General features: G+C 41.5%; 1 protein-coding gene across 3 annotated transcripts in view; it reads left to right on the top strand.

Moving 5' to 3' along the window:
• The window catches only part of mid2 (midline 2), a 113,865-nt gene that overhangs the window by 11,229 nt on the left and 79,550 nt on the right, over window positions 1–23,086 (top strand). The window contains exon 1 of one of the 3 annotated variants that reach the window (XM_027136209.2): window positions 16,285–16,357. The exons of the other annotated variants lie outside the window; for them this stretch is intronic. The gene's annotated coding sequence lies outside the window, so the exon portion shown is untranslated. Of the gene's footprint in view, window positions 1–16,284; window positions 16,358–23,086 lie in introns of those variants that run through there. 3 annotated transcript variants of the gene reach the window in all.

The following is a 23,086-nucleotide window of genomic DNA, read 5'->3' as shown; positions in this document are numbered from 1 at the left end:
GAGACCAATAGAACAATATGACATTCAAGATTACCTTTTTATTTCCTTTCTTCAAAAACATTCTTCATGCCTGTCCTCTGGCTAGAGCCGCTGTCTCTTTGAATAGCCTTCAAGTCTCCCGGCAATCAGCCACTTGCTTTGAAGTGACAAAGGAGCCGTACTGTAGATGTTGTTAGCTCAAGCGTACAGAATAGCAAAAACAGCAGGTTTTCTAAAACTGTCTGGAGTCAGGTTTAACGGCATTGGAACACCAATCAGCAATAACATTATAACCACTTAAGTGACAAATGAAGCGAATAACATTGATTATCTTGTTACAGTGACACCTGTTGATGGGTGATATACAGTATTAGGCAACAGTCAGTTCTCAAAGTTGTGCTTGAAGCAGGTAAAATGAACAAGCATTAGGATCTGATAGACTGGCAAAGGCCAAAATGTGTTGATTAGATGATTTAAAGCATCTCCATAATGGAAGATCTCATGGGCTGATCCCAGTACACAGTGGTTAGTCAATAACGAAAGTCATCCCAGGAAGGACAACCAACCATCTAGTCCGATCCCACAGAAGAGCTACTATAGAACAAGTTAATGATGGCAATTACTGAAAGGTGTTAGAGGGCATAGTGCATCACAGCTTGCTGTGCATGGAGTCAGAGTGCCCATGCTGATCCTTGTTCTTCACTGACAGTGCCTACAATTGGCGTGTAAGCATCAGAACTGGATAATGGAGCAATCATTTTACACCATGTGGACAATGGGGTGTGTGTGCATCACTTACCTGGGGAAGGGACATTTTAACAGGATTGACTATGGGAAAAAGGCAAGTCGGCAGAGGCACTGGGCACTGCGGTGCTCTGGGAAATGTTCTGCTGGAAAACTTTGGGTCCTGACATTAATGTGAATGTTCCTAAATATTGTTGTAAACCACATGCACCAGTTCATGGCAAATTCCTTAGCTGCTTCCACTGTGCTATACTTCACCAACGTTAGGTCAGTTGATATCTGTTAGCGTAATGCCTCAGTTTCACACCAAACTGATGTAGTGGTTTCAAACCCCCTTGCCTCCAGAGTAAAATGTAACTGTTCAGCCTGTGCTGTTGTTCGTTCCTGAAACAGCAGCTCACTGTGGCAGAAACAGAGGATCAGTCATGTGTAAGGACATCCAGGCCTTTTAATCCACATTCACACATGCCATGTAAACCAGAAGGCCTCCCAGGCTGCGTCCTGACTGTTGGAGGTAAGAGGATATGAGTTTGGATACACTCATGACAGGTGGCTGTCCCTCGTCTGAACCGCATGGTTCAGCTGCAGGGCGACATGTTCGTCAACTCCCCTCCTTCCCAAAAGCACACAGCTCAGTTTTTAATTTCCACTTCAGTTCTCTGGCACCGTTTCCACAAGCCACAGTCCATCTCACCAGGCCGAATTCCCCAGACATAAGTGGAGTCACGTTTCAACACAGCAATTTAGCTACACCTGAACATGTGCAGTTAGTGTGCTCACAGTCTTGGCTGTTTAGCAATTAAAAGGGACAATATCCTGGACTACATCTGACATACATGATATAATTAAGTAATATACTGTAAGCTGAAAGAAATGAAATGGAAAACGATGATTTAAAATGATAATATGTTTCTAAATAACGAATAATTATGATAGAAGTGTTCATCAAAATCATGATTATTGTTTTAGTAATTGCTAAGCAAACCACGAAATTATGTTATGTAGTTAATAAAAGGTTGTGTTATCTTTCTTTGATAAATATCAATTAGAAGCACACTATATATCAACAGATAAGTGCAATATTTGTCATCTGTCTTTTTTAAATTCTATGTACATTAGAACTTTTCCCTTGATGAAAAATACATTTGAAGTATTATCTCACATCACAAACACTAGTGCACACAGAAGAGGTAATCAAAACACTATATGGCAACCCAAATAAAGTATGTAAGCAAGCAATTGTCTAGAATGTCTTTTTAGCGATAAGATTTCCCTTTACTGCATTAAAGTTGTTTCAGGATGACAAAGTAAGCTCTATAAAGTAAGCTCTATAAAGACACGGCTTGCCAAGGTTAAAGTGAAAGAACTTCCTTTCACATTTCATTATCACTGGTTTTCTGACCAGTTAGTGAGCGAGTTTATGATTCTCAGCCTGTGTATGAAAGTGGCATTTTTTAATACACACAATGTGTCATATTATAGACTTGCCAACAAACAATTGTGTTGCTTTTTGAAGAAGAAGAAGAAAAAGAAGAAGAAATAGAAAAAGATGGAGAAGAAGAAGGAGAAAAAGAGGGATAAGAAGAAGGAGAAGAAGAAGGAGAAGATTTGTACTTACTTAACATATCATGATATTCCCCACATCTCAGAAAAGCATATGGTGAAATAAGTGATTATTACATTGACATTGTGTCTTTCTGTTGTCCAGCCTCTTGGGTGAGGAGTTTTCACCTCTTCTTCTGGGATTTTGTCACCGTTAATCACTAGATGGCAGTATATACACATTCCTTTGACAAAAAAGTATGGATACAGTAAGCATACTGTGTGAGCATCAAGTTAATTATAAATGTAAATATAACGTTAAAAATCGTTTAGAATTTATAACTCGAAATATCCACTCAGCAGAAGTGAAACAATGTAAACAATGTAAATGGTGGAGCTACAATGTAAACCTAAAGGGAAATGGATGTCGTTTGCAGGTTTTGTCTACAAGTATATGTGTCTATAGCACACAGTAGATGTGGGATAGTTGAACAGTGAAACATTTGTGTTTGTCGGTTTAGCTCTGTGCTCGTAACACGTAGGATGTGGTGAGTACGCCTGAAAAGGACTGCACTTCCTTCACTGCTCACCCAATATATATGTAAATATTGATAAATCTGGCATGCTGCTTTACGCATAATCTTTGTGTGATTTCAAATCCAGTACAATGGAGTCCCGTCTCAAAACAGCAAAAATGAGGTAAGCTCCACAATCCTGGCTCGCCTGGCAGTTTGCAGCAAAATCTGTGCTCCTGGTTCCTCAGAGCAGATCGTTTCTCCTGAGAGTCATTCGATGAGAATCATGCGCTTTACTCAGCACAGCTAATCAGATCCCAGGAGGTGGTTATCATACGCCGGCAAAACACTGCCAAGATGCCATTCTCGTCCCTGATGCCACAAGTAAGGCCAGTGTAAACATTCTTGGCTCTTTCCAAGTGTTTTTTTTTTTTTTTTAAATTCTTAGAATGTCTACATCTTGTATGATTCTGGTCATTGGAAAAGGAGCACATTACATTTAGAGCTGTAATAATCCTTTTTTTACGCAATATTTTGTCTAGACCATTAGATCTAGTAACATACCACAGAGGCAACTCTTTGCACGCTTCTTTTATGTGCCATGTTATGTGTAAACACCAGAGGCATGAAGGTGGGGGTGCTTTAAGACAAGTCATGTCTTCTCTTCAAATGAAAGCTAGGTGTTCTGTCAAGTCAGGCTTACAAACCACAGGAGATCACATCAGAAAATATCCTCTCTCTCTCTCTCTCTCTCTCTCTCTCTCTCTCTCTCTCTCTCTTTCTTTCTCTCTCTCTCTCTCTCTCTCTCTCTCTCTCTCTCTCTCCCTCTCACTCTCTCTCTTTCTCTATCTCGCTATTTCACTCTCACTCTCTATCTCTCTCTCTTTCTCTCTCTCTCTCTCTCGCTCACACTCTCTCTCTCTCTCTCTCTCTCTCTCTCTCTCTCTCTCTATCTTGCCTATCGTGCTATTTCACTCTCTCTCTCTCTCTCTCTCTCTCTCTCTCTCTCTCTCTCTCTCTCTCTCACTCTCTCCCCTATATATAATGTTTAATTAAGCAAACTGTCTAAATGTGCATTCAAAAAAATTCAAGTTTCAAAGAGAAAAAATAAATAAAACTATTACCATGGAGAAGCAAGAGGCAGGTCAGAGCACAGGGAGGCAACATTAATACAGGATCATTTAGATTCAACAAAACAAGCAGGGTAAAAAAAACAGGAACAACAAAGCGAAATAACCAAAACATCATCAAGCCAGTGATAGGACAGGAGCGAAGACAGGAGCAGAACAAAATGAACACAGTAGTTTATTTTATGATGCATTGCAATACATTTGTTGAAACTGGATGTTAATGTATCTGAATGAATCATTTCTGTAAATTCATCCCTTAATTCTGACACACATGCACTTTATTTATCATGACTTCTAAAATAAATCATTCAGCCAGTTAGTACAGTTAGAACAGAAAGTCCCTTTAGCATCCTCATGTGGATGTATCGGGTTAAATCATTTGCTGCTAATAGTCCAGAGATCATGATTTCACTTCAGTAACATCTTTACCATTAAAATGACTATTAATATTGGTTGTAATTTAGAGGTGTTAGTGCAGACTGAAACGCTGCTCTACACCTACTCCTTCACGCAATTATCTAGTTAGCCAGCAGTGAAAGGCATAAAATTATGCAGATACATCCCAGCAGCTTCAGGTAATGTTCACCCATCGGCATGGGGAAAATTGTGAACTCATTTGTTGTGACAGTGATTGTTGGTGCAAAACTGACTGCTTTGTGTATTTCTACTCAACTGCTAATCCCTTGGGATTTTCACACACAAGAGTTTAGTTAGAATGGTGCAATAACCCAAAAATATCCAGCGAGTAACAGTTTTGCAGAAGGAAGTGTCTTGTTGAGAGAGTTCAATGGAGAATTACAGAGCTGACAGAACAGCTACAGTGACTTGGATAAACACTGTACATATGCAGTTAGCAGAAAAGCACCTCGGGATGGACAACACAGCAGACCATGAGGTGGATGGGCTATACACAGGCAGAATGCCACTTCAGGTTCTGCCCCTGTCAGCCAAGAAAGCTGAGGCAGTATTGGGCACAGGCTCTCATGAAGTCTAATGAATCTTAATTTTTGCTGAGGCACACAGTCAATTGGATTGCTATTTAGCACCCACAGCATGAGTCCATAACCCCAACTCAGTGGTTAAGGTGTTGGGCTACTTATCAGAAGGTAGAGAGTTTGAATTCCAGGGCCAACAATCTACCACTCTTGGGCCCCTGAGCCAGGCCCTTAACCCTTAATTGTCCTGCTGTATAAATTAGATAAATGTAAGTCGCCTAATGCCACAAATGAAGGGTAGCTCAGCAGTTAAGGTGTTAGAAAGGTCTCGAGTTTTAATCCCAGGTCCACCAAGCTACTACAGCTTGATCACTGCCCTCTGATCAAGGCCCTTAACTCTCAATTGCTCAAATTAATAAAGTGAACTAAAAATGTGAGTCACTCTGGATAAGGGTGTCTGCTAAATGCCAGAAAGGTAAAGTGGAGATTTTCTTGGCATCCTTTGGGGCTGTTAATACCAATCAGTCATCGACTGGTGCTGACCATGTACATCTGCTCCTAGCTACAACATACAGCGTTCCTAATAAAGTGTTTGGTGAGTGTAATGTGAAATTTAGTAGAACAAAGGGATGATGATTGAATTATTGATTGAAAGCTAATTCGTTAGATTATTTTACTTAGACCCTTAACATTCACTTATATGACTCATGAAACAAGCTTTTGAATTTTTTAAATCATTTTAAATGTCGAGACAAAGCTTTGCATTTTCCAAATCAGTTTCACTTGAATTAACTATACCGCTTTCCATTTTTATTGAACATTCTCATTTCTTTGAGGCAGGAAAGCGTGTTTATCAGAACAAAAGAACAGCTTCTTATTCTGACCCGGTAAATGACCCGAAACTAATAAAGGAAAATGACAGAGAAAGCACAATGTACCAAAAAAAAAAAAATGCGACAGAATGCCTGTGGAATGTCTTGCATGAAGCAAGAGTCTGTGAGGGGGTACATTATTCTTCAGTTGAAATGACTTCAATCAGTAGGCGTAACATTTCATCTCTGGGTGTGAAATAGCTTCTCGCTGATCTTTAAGACAGACTCGCACTGTATTAATTCCTTATTTTAAACCGAAAACCATTCATTCGGGCAGTTTGCCTCATCACCGCAGACTCCAACAAAGATGTGTTGTAAGTCCCAGTTGTTTAATACGCTGGGGATCTGCTGAGCATGTGTGGAGTGTGTACTGATTTCCAACCATACAGAGACCCGATTATGAGCAGCTGGCCGAGGAGAACCCACACCACTAGTTTTATCTCTGCTGTCAAACTTTATTAGATCTTTTTCCCTGCGAAAAAAGCTCTGACTAGACAGTACCTAAGGACTGTAGAATATTAGCTATGTAAATCTGTAGAATATAGCCACGTGAGTGTAGGTAGCGCTTTTCTGCTTCAGACTTCAGGTGTTGGAAAACTAGTTTTTAAATGGAAACACGCTTTGAAAATAAACCACAAACATAAAAAAAGGATGAAATTTCAGCATGTGAGTGTGAGTCGCATACTTATGGTGTCCCAGCAATTCTCATCCTCTTTCTTCACTTCATGTGTTCGTAATCGGTTTTACATTCTCAGGATAATCTCACCCGTAGACTCGCACCTAACGTCTGCTGCTCTAATCATAAACACTACAGTATGTTCCTAACACAGGAGGTCCAGAAGACACCTTGGCTTGGCAGTGTACAACTAGAGAATAGTAATGAGATCTAATCCTGCTGTTTTTTGCATCTGGTTTTTCTTAAGGTTTCTTTCTCATGTCAAAGTTTCTCCTTGACATTGTAGCCTTGGTCTTGTTCATGAGGTTTCTAAATATAAATCTACACCTGGTTTTTGTTTAATTCACAATTACCAGGCTAGAAAATGTATTATTTAGCAGCATCAACGGCGTGTGAAGAAACTGAGAGACCTGATCGTCGCATGGGAATAGCATAGCAGTCGAGGACATTGCAGCAACTTTAAGGGTCATGCGTTTAAAGCATTTAAAGCAAATATATGCCAAACACTAAAAAATGTAAGAAGGTAAAATTAAAGCTTGCTATATGCAAATGAAACGTTATTTACAGATTTCAACAGATTTCATTGTTTATGCCAGCAGCGACGACAGATGTGCTTTATTCGTATCAGGATAGGGCTGCAGGAAGAATACACTTTGATGTTTTTGGGAACATCAGCATCGTAGATCGAGACGACCTACATGCTTATTTTGTGATATAGTTGGACTTCTTGTTGTTGAAAGCTGTATAGAAAAGAAATTGAACTGATTCGTAATCTTACATTTAAAACCGCATGTAATTCTATTCCAAGAAAACAAATGAAAATAAATATTGTTCATTGATATTGTCTCTCTAACAGAGCCAGCTATGCTAAGAAGAACAACCATGATGCTCGGCATGACATTTTCTCCATTAGTCTTGTGCACCAAGTTAGTTCATGTGACGGGAAGCTAAAGCTTCTTCCGGGAAGCTTATTCAGTAAACACTTCAACTAGCACTTTCCCTATCTTTTGCATTTATTAAAAAAAAAAAGAAAACTTTCATCGTAACTTTGAACAATGTTTTAAACTCATGGTATCATAAGTACGCAACCTAGTGAACCAGCACTATTGTATCCAATGTTAGAGATTTAAGCACTTATGTACGTCGCCCTGGATAAGGCCTTCTGCCAAATGCTGTAAATGTAAATGTCAATGTAAAGCTAGGCAATTTGATCTTAGAATATTTATATCATGATACATGTATATTTTATAACTTCTATGACAATTACAGAATTGAGATAAGAAGCTGATACAAGGATAAAATGTTCCACTGATTTTTATTTATTTTTTTCATGTATTCAACATATTTTAAATAGATTTTTCTTTATTTACACAATAAACACTCTTGAACTCTCTAATCACGATAGCCACTCTGGAGAACACCATGTTAGAATATTCAGTCAATATTCATATTGACCCTGGTGCTGCACAATTTTTGTTCTAACCAAGCAGCAGCACTGGATTTCACTTGTTTAATCAATTAGTCTTGGTCTTCAAGCGAGTGATGAATTATTAGTCGAGCTCCAACTTGGTTGGAATAAAAAGCTCCAGATAAGATTAGACATGACTGTTGAAGATAAATCTGTGTTAGTTTGGATCAGTCCGAGTCTTAAGGCAGTTTAAAGGCATTTTCAGGGTGTCTTACTAAACGTAGCATTTTGAAAAGCGAGTGCCAGGAATGATCCGTCCGACGGCAGGTCTCTTGAGTTGAGAAGTGGGACGGAGATTAAAAATAGATGTTCCCCAATTCCTTTCCATTTCTGAGACGGAAAAGACATTGCAACTTCAATTTAAACCCATTTATTTATCTACCTGAGGTTTGTATCTTTGTGCTGACCAGTGTTTATGTTGTCCTGTCTCTAAGGAGCAAGGGCTTGCTAATGGGATTACGGTGAAATGCTGGATAATACTGTATGTGTAAGCTGAAAGGCCACTCGTACTTCTCCATTTTACGTCGCACCAGCTGTTTAAAGAGGAAGAAAAATCCAATCGGCCTCACTAATGTGTTTACGGGTGCTTGCGAGTGTGTGTCTTTGTATGTTTGTGTAAATCTTTTTTTTTTTTAGCCCATTGTTAATTTTGTGAAATTGAACTCAAGTATGCCTTGAGGTTTTCTGCCTATTGCACTGGGATTAACCCAGTCCCATAAGCAGCAGCTACCATCGTCCCCCCACCCAACAACAATCCGGCACAGGGATACTGCCCCCGGTTAAAGAGAGGAATTGCAATGAAATAAGTCAGTAGCATTAAAGTTTTTTTTAGTTTTCTGGCAATTTGCAAGGGGATTTTTTTTATAGATCTATTCAATTAATTCTGCTTAACCACAGTCAGTTGAAGTACTCCATGTAGACTTGGTTAGACATTTCTGTGGTCATAGGGCAAGTGTCAGAGGACATACAGTATAACACAGTTCATTTATGATTTATGTCTGTAAATATTTGTCCTCGGTGAACCAGTTAACATTGTAGTTACTGTTCAGAGAGCAAATGAGCCACACAGACTTAACTACAAATACAGATATTATGAAACACAGAAGCGAAACATCAGAGGTGCTGCAGAAGAAAAAAAAAACATCAACTTAATTTCATTAACAATTTACAACATCTGCCGTTTCTTCCGAACGTCACTTGCATATAATTCAAAACAGATCTGATGACTGTGGCGTAAGCCTGTATTACCCTACTACCTGCTGGGGGAGCTGTCCATCACTGATGCTGTATCAGGACATCTTACATCTGCATCTGATCTTCTGCGGTTTAAAAGAGCTTTGCCAGATGTGCTTGTACGTGTGGTCACACTGATCAAGCTGCTGAAAGGGGAAAAAAGGTTCCAGACAAAAAGAGTTTCTCAGTTTATTTTCATCCCATCTGTGCACACTTGGAGTGTGGTGAAATATAAGAACAACAACACAAACCCAAAAAAACTGAACCAGGTGGCAAAGAAAGTGCAAATAACAATTAAATTTCATGTCAGAGCAGTCGGACCCGAGGCTCATTAACAATTACTGTAAGCGTTTTAAATGAACGGTTGGTGTAATTATAATTAATGACCGATTATAGCTCCACTTAACTGGTAATTATAGGTCCACTTCCAAATCACTCTCTAGGGTTAGAGCATGTCACTCATATTGAAAGGAAATATTTAGCTAGGACACCTATTCTACTGCAACCATACTGTCCAGTTGTTGTTTTTTTAGTTCTTGCTATAATCCATTATGTTCAGTTCTGGCCAGAATAGAAAAATGTGTGGATAAAGACAACTGAATTTCGATGAACTGTAACAAAGCAGCAGTACTCCAGTCTCTTACATACTAATCACTTTGCGATTAACGTTTGGCTCTCTCACGGATGCCGTAAACACTAAACTCTAAAGCACAGCGAGATTGAGGGTACTGTATAAGTCACAAAAGGTTTGTTTTGACCAGACCCAAAAAACCAGCCAATCTGAGCTAAGGTTTTTTTTTAACAACATTCATATGACATTAATAATGTATAACCGCATCTTGATTTATTAAAAGCCGACAACTCCTTTATCATCTTTATACACAGCAGTTCCCCAATGTAACGTACAAATCTAGACCTGTTACCGATGGAAAAAAATTCCTAATGAGCAAGCCAGAGGCTGCAGTGGCGATGAGAAACTCCCTCATGAGACAACACGAAGGAGGAAGAGTCACTGAGAGGAAGCAGAGACAAAAGGCAGTGTATGTGTCTTCACACTGTATGTCTTCAAAGTACATGTCTTCACATTGTATGTGTATTTGCAGTGTATGCGTGTGTCTTTGCAGTGTGTGTATGTGTCTTTGCAGTGTATGTATGTGTCTTCGCAGTGTGTGTATGTGTCTCCGCAGTGTGTGTATGTGTCTTCGCAGTGTGTGTATGTGTCTTCGCAGTGTGAGTATGTATCTTCCCAGTGTGTATATATATGTGTCTTCGCAGTGTGTGTATGTGTCTTCACAGTGTGTGTATGTGTCTTTGCAGTGTGTGTATGTGTCTTGCAGTGTATGTATGTGTCTTCCCAGTGTGTGTATGTGTCTCCGCAGTGTGTGTTTGTGTCTTCGCAGTGTGTGTGTGTGTGTATGTGTCTTCGCAGTGTATGTATGTGTCTTCCCAGTGTGTATATATTTGTCTCCGCGGTGTGTGTTTGTGTCTTCGCAGTGTATATGTGTGTGTATGTGTCTTCGCAGTGTATGTATGTGTGTGTATGTGTCTTCGCAGTGTGTGTATGTGTCTTCCCAGTGGGTGTATGTGTCTCCGCAGTGTGTGTATGTGTCTTCGCAGTGTGTCTATGTGTCTTCCCAGTGTGTATATATATGTGTCTCCGCAGTGTGTGTTTGTGTCTTCACAGTGTATGTGTGTGTGTATGTGTCTTCGCAGTGTATGTATGTGTGTGTATGTGTCTTTGCAGTGTGTGTTTGTGTCTTTGCAGTGTGTGTATGTGTCTTCGCAGTGTGTGTATGTGTCTTGCCAGTGGGTGTATGTGTCTCCGCAGTGTGTGTATGTGTCTTCGCATTGTGTCTATGTGTCTTCCCAGTGTGTATATATGTGTCTTCCCAGTGCTTGTATGCGTTTTCACAGTGTATTTGTCTTCAGACTGTATGTGCGTTCACAGTGTGTGTATGTCTTCACGGTGTGTGTGTCTTCATGTGTCACACCAAATCAAGTTCACCAAAAAAAAAAAAACACTAAGCAAATTTTTTAAAAAGGCTGCAGCAACAGCAAGAGTTTAGATGCTCAAGTGCAAGTCTACAGTATCCATTTAAAATTATCCGTCGAAGAATAGATACGCCTGATTTGGGGGAGTGCAGTCTGTAAGATGTGTAAGTCTGTAAGATATTCATGTGGTAGCATGTCGCAAGTGCAGAAAACTCCAACTCACCTAAGGCAAGATGATCCGCAGGGCAAGAGAAGCAGAAGTGTGTCAGGATCAGCCAGATAACATCTTCATGTGTCATTATAGTAGAGAATCTTTAAATAGTAAAATACTTAGCCAAAAAAATTGTCGGGTCATTTTAAGCCATTCTCCACTTTCCAAGACCATTCCATTCACTACACATGATAACACTGAGGGAATTCATTTAGGTTACCATTTTATATTATTACTATTAATATGTCATGTTTTTGGAACATTTTCTGCCACCGTTGATTATCTCACTTATTATCTCCTTTTTATGTCTGTTTCTTTATAAAGGGTCCAATCATCATCAATACTGCGCATACATCAAAACGACGCTTTTAATGTTTGCCGTCTTCTCATTCACATGTTTTTTTTTTGTCCTTTTTATTTTTCATTTTTAAATATTATTGCAATTTGCAGCAAAAAACATCATGCATGTAGTATCATGGTGTTCATTTTTGTGTCAATTGTCTCTCATAAATTGCTTTTACCAGAATCAGGAATCTTTATTAATCCTCATGGGGAAACTGCTCAAATTTATGATACATCATATTACACTTGGCAGCAAAGGAAAGAAAAACGATTCCTTCTCTAGTCGTCATCTTCTGTCCATGGTTATTTTGGGCTAGTGCTCGATTTTAAAAGATACACAGGTCATTTGTATAATGTGAATGTGACTCACCGAAAATTGTCATTTTCATGTGCATAACAGGATTCATATATATATATGTATGTATATGTATGGCTGTCAATCACAAGTAAGTCTCAAGTCATGAGTCAAGTCAAGTTGAGTCTTTTTTTAATATTTGTCAAGCTAGTATCAAGTCTCAAATTTGCGACTTAAGTCTGACTCGAGTCAAGTCATATGACTCGAGTCTCCCATCGCTGATATATACAGTACTGTGCAAAAGTTTTAGGCAGGTGTGAAAAAATGCTGTAAACAAAGAATGCTTTCAAAAATGGAAGTGTTAAACATTTATTTTCATAAATGAACAAAATGCAGTTAATGAACAAAAGAGAAATCTAAATCTAATCAATATTTGGTGTGACCAGCCTTTGCCTTCAAAACAGCAGCAATTCTTCTAGGTACACTTGCACACAGTTTTTGAAGGAACTCGGCCGGTAGGTTGTTCCAAACATCTTGGAGAACTAACCACAGATCTCCTGTGGATGTAGGCTTTCTCACATCCTTCTGTCACTTCATGTAATCCCAGACACTGTCACGAAGTGACACGGTGAGACAAAAGGCGAGTGGGGATCCAAATGCAGTTTTCTGTTTAATGAACAAAACACAGATGAACAGGCAGGCAACACAAGGCAGAACACGGAACGAAACAGAAACAGGCAGGCAAAACAGGTCATAACACTGAAAAGGAACAGAGAACAGAGAGCAGAGAGCAGAGAACAGCATACACCAAACACCAAAAACGACCAACAACATTGAAGTGAACAGACAGAGTATATATGGTGAACGAGAACCAATCACAAAACAGAGACAGACAAGGACTAAGACAAAACACCTGGGGAAGAGATTGAATGTAATTAGTGTCCATGGTAACAGATAGGTGGGCGGGGTCAACAATTAACATCAGGGAGAGACGGCAGACAGAAACAAGGGGAAACAGACAGACACGTTACAGAACCCCCCCCCACGAGCGGCTTCCAGACGCTCCCAAGTCCACAAAAACCAGTCCAGGAGGGTGGGGCGAAGGTGTAGCCAGGGTGGGAGGGCGGGTCGGGTTCGTGTAGTGGCGGCGCCAGCCGAGCAGGAGGCCAGGGCAGCGCCGGCAGAGCAGGAGGCCAGAGCGGCGCCGGCAGAGCAGGAGGCCAGGGCGGAGCCGGCAGAGCAGGAGGCCAGGGCGGAGCCGGAGGCGGAGCCAGAGACCAGAGCAGGACCGGAGACCAGGGTGGTGCCGGAGGCGGAGCCAGAGACCAGAGCAGGACCGGAGACCAGGGTGGTGCCGGAGGCGGAGCCAGAGACCAGAGCAGGACCGGAGACCAGGGTGGTGCCGGAGGCGGAGCCAGAGACCAGAGCAGGACCGGAGACCAGGGTGGTGCCGGAGGCGGAGCCAGAGACCAGAGCAGGACCGGAGACCAGGGTGGTGCCGGAGGCGGAGCCAGAGACCAGAGCAGGACCGGAGACCAGGGTGGTGCCGGAGGCGGAGCCAGAGACCAGAGCAGGACCGGAGACCAGGGTGGTGTCGGAGGCGGGGCCAGAGACCAGAGCAGGACCGGGGACCAGGGTGGTGCTGGAGGCGGAGCCAGAGACCGGAACGGAGTTGGCAGCCAGGGTGGTGCTTTGGGCCTATGAACAGGGACAGGAGGTAGCAGGGCTGGCAAGTCCAGCGAAGCAAAACACAGGAAAACAGAAACATGCATAGGTTCAGGCCAGGCAGAGAGTTCAGGTAGTTTGGGTGTCATGATGTCGACCGCGTTCTCTGACTCAGTCATTTCGGTCGACCCGGCCGATTCGGCTGGTTCCGTCAGCTCGGCCGGTTCCGTCGACCCGGTCGGTTCGGCAGGTTCCGTCGACCCTGCAGGTTCGGCAGGTTCCGTCGACCCTGCAGGTTCCGCAGGTTCCGTCGACCCTGCAGGTTCCGCAGGTTCCGTCGACCCTGCAGGTTCCGTCGACCCGGTCGGTTCGGCAGGTTCTGTCGACCCTGCAGGTTCCGTCGACCCGGTCGGTTCCGTCGACCCGGTCGGTTCCGTCGACCCGGTCGGTTCAGCAGGTTCTATCGACCCGGTCGGTTCCGTCGACCCGGTCCGTTCGGCAGGTTCCTTCGACCCGGTCGGTTCGGCAGGTTCCATCGACCCGGTCGGTTCCGTCGACCCGGTCGGTTCGGCAGGTTCCATCGACCCGGTCGGTTCCGTTGACCCGGTCGGTTCGGCAGGTTCCATCGACCCGGTCGGTTCCGTTGACCCGGTCAGTTCGGCAGGTTCCATCGACCCGGTCGGTTCCGTTGACCCGGTCAGTTCGGCAGGTTCCATCGACCCGGTCGGTTCGGCAGGTTCTGTCGACTCCGTCGACCCGGTCGGTTCCGTCGACCCGGTCGGTTCAGCAGGTTCCAACGGTAGCCATGGGAACTGGCTCAATCACGGGTGTCCACGGGACTGGTCTGGGCGGAGGCACTGTGGAGTATTCGGGCGTCCGTGGCTGATTCCACTCTGTGGCCCACGGACCCCGATGCTTGCTGCCCCCCCCCAAAAAATATTTACGGCCGGCTTCCGTCTCTACACTGCTCAAGGTTAGCGTGGACCCGTCCAGGAGCAACGCCAGGTTGACGAACTCCGAGAATGTTTTGATCTCCCGGGTAGACGGCATCAGATACCGCAGTATGTCCCTTAGTCCATGCTTAAAAATGTCTTTTAGGGCCTTCTCCCCAAAGTTGACCTCATTGCATAGGTCCACGAATACCTCCGTATACTCCTCAACTGGGGCGTCTTCCTGTCGTAGACAAAACAGGAGTTCTGCTGGATCCATTGGCGGTTGGTCGTTCTGTCACGAAGTGACACGGTGAGACAAAAGGCGAGTGGGGATCCAAATGCAGTTTTCTGTTTAATGAACAAAACACAGATGAACAGGCAGGCAACACAAGGCAGAACACGGAACGAAACAGAAACAGGCAGGCAAAACAGGTCATAACACTGAAAAGGAACAGAGAACAGGAACAGAGAACAGGAACAGAGAGCAGAGAACAGGAGCAGAGAACAGCATACACCAAACACCAAAAACGACCAACAACATTGAAGTGAACAGACAGAGTATATATGGTGAACGAGAACCAATCACAAAACAGAGACAGACAAGGACTAAGACAAAACACCTGGGGAAGAGATTGAATGTAATTAGTGTCCATGGTAACAGATAGGTGGGCGGGGTCAACAATTAACATCAGGGAGAGACGGCAGACAGAAACAAGGGGAAACAGACAGACACGTTACAGACACACTCGATGATGTTGAGACCAGGGTTAGGGTTAGGGTGGGGGCCGTGCCATCACTTCATGCTGATTTGCTGGTTTTGAAAAAAAAAATAACACCAAATATTGATTTGATTTAGATTTTTCTTTTGTTTGCTCACTTTGCATTTTGTAAATTGACAGAAACAAACACTCATTATTTATATTTCTGAAAGCATTCTTTGTTTACAGCATTTTTTCACACCTGCCTAAAACTTTTGTACAGTACTGTATTTATACAGATAACGTTCCCGGAGTAACTATTAACGTAAAGTGTGGACGTGATGCCCCTTAGTGCTTTATTTATTTTGTTGCTGATAAAACTGCATATCGCTGTATATTGTGTGTGGTATTGGGGCGAACTCAGCTGGAGTTTAATGTCCAGCATCAGTTGTTCCTTGCTCTTTCTGAGCATAGAGCTTTGCCTTTAAAGAATGTTAAGGGACAAAAGCTTTCTCTTCACTGTAGTATCCCACTCTGTCTAAATGATACACATCGCTTCATATCACTCAGACAGTTTCATAGCAACCGATTTAGAGTGCATGTGTCTGTCTGTGTGATGGATCTCGGAACTGGCTTATTGTTCGAGCTTTGAAAAGCAGACCGTAGATTGGCATTAACGTGACCCGGGTATGACACGATACTCAGGTGGACGCATAATAGCAGCAGAAGGCTGGAGTTTGTGAAATAGTGTAATGCACAGGATTTCTCTCCTGGGTGTTGTAGCACAGGGAGAAGGGCAGGTAATTAAAAGTGTATCGGACCAATAGGGCGCTGCAATGAACCCTATTAAAGTGTTTTATTATTCAGTGGAGACTATATTCAGTGTAGACTCGGGCCAGACATCCGCATGACAATTAATTAGCGTATCACACACAATTATCTAATTATAGTGACCACCTCATGCTAGTAGCGTCAGTAACAAACTTATGCAACTGCAAAATGTAGAAGTCCTTTAGATATTATTTCAGAGATAATAAATGCTTTTTCTTTTACAGAGGAGGCTTTTGTTAATGCTACCCTGACGGATCATGAATCCGACTTGTCCGAGGTCACAAAATCAAAGAACAGGTCAGAGATGCATCTCTCTCTCACACTCTCTCTCTCTCTCTCTCTCTCTCTCTCTCTCTCTCTCTCTTTCTCTCTCTCATCTGTTTTTGAAGTCTCACTGAGAAACATGTTGCATGTCAAAAAGACCTCATTTGGTATAAAGGCTGAATCAGACATGTCATTATTTATTGCGCTAGCAGATTCCACAGTTATTTTGCGAAGCTGATCTTACTTTAGTAAGCTCAAGCTGGCTGTGTTGGTGACCAAGCAGATCTTAAGCAGGGTGACTGCCTTTTGACCATCACATACAGTACCTCGTTATTGAGATTAATGTAGGAGATCTGCACATAAATACATTTTAAAGCTTTGGTGGCGTTGTATTGCTCCGGAGCTCTTGGTTACACAGCACCAAAAGAACGTACTGTATATGACAGTGCATTAAGCATAAGGAAGGGTTTATAAGTAAGGTGCACAAGATAACGCATTATTTCCCTTTTTGAGTCTGGTTCTTATCAGAGTTTCTTTCTCATAACATCGCAGGGAGTTTTTTTTTTTTTTTTTTGCCACAATCGTCTCATGCTTACTAGGGATAAATGCAAATAAATCAAAAAAGAAGTCTAATATTAAATCCTGCACTTTTCGTTCTTATATACTGTTAAGCTACTCGGAGACAAATCCTTGTACAAATCAAATAAAATCGAATTGCTAAGCTATAAACATAGAGACTCCTTCATTGTATTACCATTTCATTTTCACAAGAATGCTATAATTAAATATTAAATCATTAAATCATTACATGCGGCATAATAATAATGAATGACTAATTTCATATATTAATTTAGACTTTTAGTTCTCCACAAAAAAATGGCATGGAAATTAAAAATGTAGTGCTTTGTCATGCCAGAATGAAAACGGCATCAAAAGAAATACGTCCCAGTAAATATGTGGCTAATTAAATTACTTTGTACGGAGACGGTAGTCCCTTGGAACGTGATTCTTACTAAAGTTGTAAACACAGAGACGACTCCTGCCAAGCCGCTCCTGAAGATTATTAGAGGCAACATTTCATTTATTTACTGCTGAAAAATCCTGACGTTTAATTTCCCTTCTGTGTCTGCAGGAGGAAGAGCCACAGAAGACAAAAACAAAATCATAGTGGCCACTTTAAATCATATGTAGCGGGTATTTATAGATCTCAACCCTTTGTATCTCCTTGAAGTGAGTCGGCTTTCTAGATTCATTCATTTACACTTAGCATTTACGTGTGTGTGTGTGTGTGTGTGTGTGTGTGTGTGTGTGTGTGTGTGTGTCTGAGCTACCTCATGGTACTGTAACACCAGATCTTTTTACATTAGCTGATTCTGCTTGACAAATGAAGCTCAGGATGTCATTCCCTTTTGGGAAATTATTAATGCAGGTTTTTTTTCTTGTTTTTCTTCTTTTCTGTTTTAAGGGGAATTAATTTTTTAATTAAACACCAAACCTTTTTTCCCCCCCCAAACCTTTAACAGTACACAGTTGCTTTGTATGTGGAATTGTTAGCATGAGCCGTATTTCATTTATGTGGTCATTACGATCGGCTGCAATACAGTAAACGAGCCATCTGACTTTTGGACAATGACCTGTCGTGCCCTTTCTCTCCATAAAGCTGCTGGAATGTGGCAGCACTTGTCTCAGAAAGCACTTGTGTGGGAAGAAAAATGAGAGGTCTGTGAGCCAGACATGCTAATCCAACAGGGCCATAGACCAAATGCCCTCATTTTCTCTCTCTCTCTCTCTCTCTCTCTCTCTCTCTCTCTCTCTCTCTCTCTCAAGCATTCCATCGAGTTTTCTGTTTCACTCAGAAGAAATCGTGCCCTATCCCTATCACTCGCTTTTCAATTTTCTCTCGTCATTATCATATCTTCTTTCAATCATAGAAACATAAACAGTAAAAAAAAAAAAAAAAAAAAAAAAAGCATGTCTTTAGTAACTTTCTATGCCAACACGGTACGTGAAAGAACTGAATTTACAAATCCTGGATGTTTGCCTTTTAGGTCAGTACATTTCTCAGCCCCCCAGTTATCCTGGCATTCATAGGAAATGTCCTGCAGTGAAATAGGGATCAGTGAAGAGGAAAGCAGGGTCTAGGCTGTTCACAGATCCCCGGCATGTCACAAGATCCAGTCTTTCATCACAGACCGTTCTGCGTCACCAGCCCCTAAAAATGCTGACCCTTTACTTCCCCACACCTGCCTCTATTCATAGCCTGCAATTGCTATTAAAATGAAAAGAGGAGTCCAGTGTTGGCTGTTTTTCTGATCAGACGCCTGACAGTAACAAATGCTGTTTCTCCTCTCTGTGACGGATAGAAGGGAGTGGAATTAAGTAAGCCGGCTTTTATGAAACCGATTAACGATTAGCAGTTATATTATTGTGGCTCATCACAGAATACATTCACAATACACTGGCAAATAAAGTTACAGGCAAATAAGGTTTTAACACAGTACATCAAACAATTATAAACATCATAATAATACATCTTAAAAGTTCATAAACCAATATTTTAATAAACATTATGCACTGTGACATCGGATGTCATTCTCTTTGAAAAGGGCTGTGAAGTTGTAAGTTATTAAAAATCCCAATCAGCAGGCAGACTCATCGTGAGAAAGCCAAGGAGGTCAAATGATCTGACATTCTGAGCAGAGTTACGTTTTGTTTTAGTGCTGCAAGTCACCAGTCGCTGTACTATAAAGTCACCAGTAGGCGTTTGGCGCTACTGGCTGCCATAGGAATAACATTTAGCAGTAAGTGGTGCAGCTAGCATTCAAAATCAATCAGATGAAACATTCTGACTGGAGGCAGATTTGGCATTTGTGTATATAACTCTCCAGTGCTTATGTAGGAGAAGCAGTTTGTGCTCATTGCCACAGATGGCATGCACTTTACTCTTCACTCCCATTGGTAGTCACTGTCACATTGGTAGGCGAGTCATGCCGATTTTTGCATAAACTTTACACAACTTTGTTGTGTCAGTGTACATGGGATGTTGTTGCCTAGTGGTTAAGGTGCTGGCCTACAAATCGGAAGGTTGTGAGTTTGATTCCCATGTCCCCCAGGCTGCCACTGTTGGGCCCCTAAGCAAGCGAAGAAAAAAAAGAGATAAAATGTAAGTCAATCTGTGTAAAGGGGTCTGTTAAATACTGGAAATATAAATGTCCACATTTGGTCTCCAAAGGATGCTGTCAGTCATGACACCGGAAGCCGCCAGTCCTCATTAAAAGCAAACGTGTCTCCTGTCATGTTGTTGCTGCGAGTCACTGCATTAACACTGTTTCTTAGACTTTCTCAGGCTGTTTTTATCATATGCAATGATTAGTCCATTGGAACTCTCTGTTTGAGACTCACAATGGTTAATAGATGTGAAAGCACTTACTTTCTGCCCCAGGTAGTATTAGTATCATCACATTTCTGACCTGCGTATATGTGTAATAAAAGAATGAAAACACTCTTTCAGAAATGTATTTTTACAACAGTGCTAATTAATTTTTAATAAACTGTGTCCTCGTTGAGACCTTGAAACCATTGTGTATATGCAGTGTCTTGCTCCAAGGCAGGCGGAGCAGGACGGTGTTGACGGCGCTGACTTATTCACAGCAGTGCAGAACATTTATCTCAAGCTCAGGATGTTCCCATTATTAGTTCAAACCAGTACGTCTTCAGGGAGCTAATCATAAGCACGAGTTTCTTACCATTTCACTGCTGTGAGCTAAAATGATGTAATACATCACTTCGTGCTATAAAGCTACTGTCGGGATGTTAGTCAGCTCACTGTCTTTTACGTTCATTGGCATTTCAATCAGACATTAATACATGCGTGGAGAAATTAGATACTTGAGCCTACAATTTATTATCCTTATAAGTGATGTCATTCGAGTTTGACGTGGAGCGAGCACTCGGCAAGCGTTGCACGTTTGATGCTGACTTCCCCTTTGTAACGGCTCACTTCAAAACCTTCCACTCAATACTGCTTAGGCATGAATGATTTTGTTGTTTTTGTCCCGTGCCACTAAACATACCACATCAATCACATCAATTATCATCCTGAATGATGGACAGTTGAGCTTAACCATCGCCAGAAGCCCGCTCAGCTGCGCATGCAGTTGAACTGAGGTGAGGTTGAATGTATATTATGAGTCTGTTTCATGTGCAGTGGTTCTCCGTATGATCACAAGATAACAAGCCCACAAGATCACAAGCAGATCATTGTTGTTGGCACAATGATAGGTGTGCACTGTCCAGCATTCCAAAGAGAAAGATATTGGCTATGTATGTCACATCTGAAGTTAAACACACTTTAAATAATGCAGTAATTAGAGTGATTATTGGTTGTTGGATTCTCTAAGCTTTGAACTAGATTCGTTGTCATAATAGCAACCTCAGAGGAACATGTACGTTTTTCTCAAATTATATTTTAAAATGACCCAGAAAATGAAAGATCCTGAAACAAATGTATAAAGGACATCATGGTACCTTATGCCCTATAACATGAAATATCCTAGTTAATAGGTGCAGAGTTGAGAAGAAAGTGGATCATTTGCATGCGACTAAGCAAATGCGTAAACAAAGTGGAAACACATACGAAAAGATGCAAAACGTATTCAGTTATCGTATTAATACTCAGACCAGCAATTATTTATCTGTCTTGTCATGCACCCTAAGTCCATTTATCCTGTCATATGCAGACTAACACTATAAAACTCAATAATTATTACTGGGTTTTGTTCGTTAAAGTCCCAATGATAAAAAGCAAGTTTGGCCACGGTCCGTTCTCAGCATCATATTAAACAATGGAGAGATTTTTATATACATTTGCCAGACCTGGAGAATGAAAGATCAGAATGAAATGTTAAAGCTCATGAATGTGTGTTTCAAGTTCTCTTTTCTGAGATTTACATTCTGATTTCTCAACTTGTTTTTAAAGAGTCCTAAAATCTGAGTTCCAAGTACAAAATTTTTATTTCTCAGTTCTCAATACTGAGTTCAGAGACAGTAATTCGGTATTTAATGTAGATTTGTTGCTTTTCTGCATCGTACATTACTTGCATAGGATTGGCAGCGTTGCTGAAACCGTGGCTCCCTCTCGCACACAGCTGAAAAATGAATGATCAGCTATCACTTTATTGCACGCTAATGTTTCCCAGTTCCAGCCCTTGAGCTTACTGCCCTTTTCTTTGTCATGTTTTCCTACACTAATGAACCTAATTTGTCTTACGATGGTCTTGATAATTAAGTCAATTAGATTTGTTTGGAAAGAGGAAATCATACAGAACTGGGCAGAGGGATTAAAACCGTAAAACGTCACACCTCAGCCGAGTTGTTTTCCTTCAGCAAACTTCCCAATTTAAGTGAAATATCAACATGACTCTACTGTCATTCCGCATTTTATTCTGAAGATCGTTTGATTCTGTTACAGGAGCAATAGCCCACCCATTTTAAAGTGCTGTCACAGTGTTTTTCTGCACAGAGAAGCAATATCATTATTCTAGCTGCAGACGAAACAAGAAGAGAGCTGCTCTGTCTGTCATTAGGGGTTTTGGTTACTACTTGCTTCATTTGTCCTTGTCCCACAGGCCAAAAGCCATAAAGAGCTGATGCAAATGGAGATAGCAGATGCCCTTCCCAGTTTATGTCAAGAATATGGCTCAAACAAGGCTGTGACAGTACTCAGATGCAGTTTTTTGTAACCTTGCTCCCTGTAGCCTTAGAGATCCTCCGTAGTGCTTAATAAGTAAGTCAATATAAGTGGGTTCCATCAGTGGTGTTGACAATGGCTCCATCTGCAGAAAGCTAAAGGCTTGGGTGCTGGGCATTCGAGCCACGCTTCAAGAGCAGTCCAATGCAATAAAAGTCCCATTTACAGTTTGTGGAATTCAATCGAAGCTGCCCTCCGCCTGAAAGAGATAAATAGTAGCTAAATCAATTTGCATGCAGAGTATTGCCGAGTATGGCGCAGCTTCAAACACTTCTTCTCATTACATAAGCATTACATCCATAACTGGAGCCCACACAGCTAAACAAGCCAGGCAGCAGGACTATATTAATACCAGAGAACATTATGCATTTGAGTCCAGATATGCCGGATTCATAATGAGATGCTATTTACCAGTTTAAATGGAATAAATGTGAAGGTAAAATTCAGAAATGAAAACGTCCTTCCTGTCAATTTGACACAGTATAGTTGTTTTTCCTCCTCTCACAGTTATATCAAGTCCTCTCCATGACTCATCTTTGCATTAAAGTGGAAAGGTTATGCAGGTTATTCTGTTGCAATAATATGCCTGTTTTAGTGGGTTTCACTCATTAATACGGTTCAATTATTTCTTTCTGTTTTATGTGTGTAGCGCTCATTATTTAGATCACTCAAGGTAGGCAGCATGTTCTAGAAGCGGCGGCTAATTATTGGCCGATGCCGAACTCTTTTTTCCCATTACACATCAAAAATCCTCGGAGAAGCACCTAATCCTGGAGATTGCTGCGTAGCCAGAAAATATTGTATATCTAAGTGTTTTGTCACCTTAACTCTGCAGCACATGTGAAAAAAGAAAATTCATCTCATATGGTCCTCAGAGAAATGTGTAATGTGATGCTCTTCCTGCGACATTAGCTGAATGTTTCCATGCTGCCTTTTAATTGAACTGGCTGCATTTTCCCTGCTTTAAACCAATTGAACTGCTTTTAATATTTAGGGGGCTTTACTGCAAATCG

The sequence above is a fragment of the Tachysurus fulvidraco genome, chromosome 17, assembly GCF_022655615.1.
Source record: "Tachysurus fulvidraco isolate hzauxx_2018 chromosome 17, HZAU_PFXX_2.0, whole genome shotgun sequence".
In the NCBI taxonomy this organism is placed as follows: Eukaryota; Metazoa; Chordata; class Actinopteri; order Siluriformes; family Bagridae; genus Tachysurus; species Tachysurus fulvidraco.
This window is presented reverse-complemented; position numbering and strand designations above follow the sequence as displayed.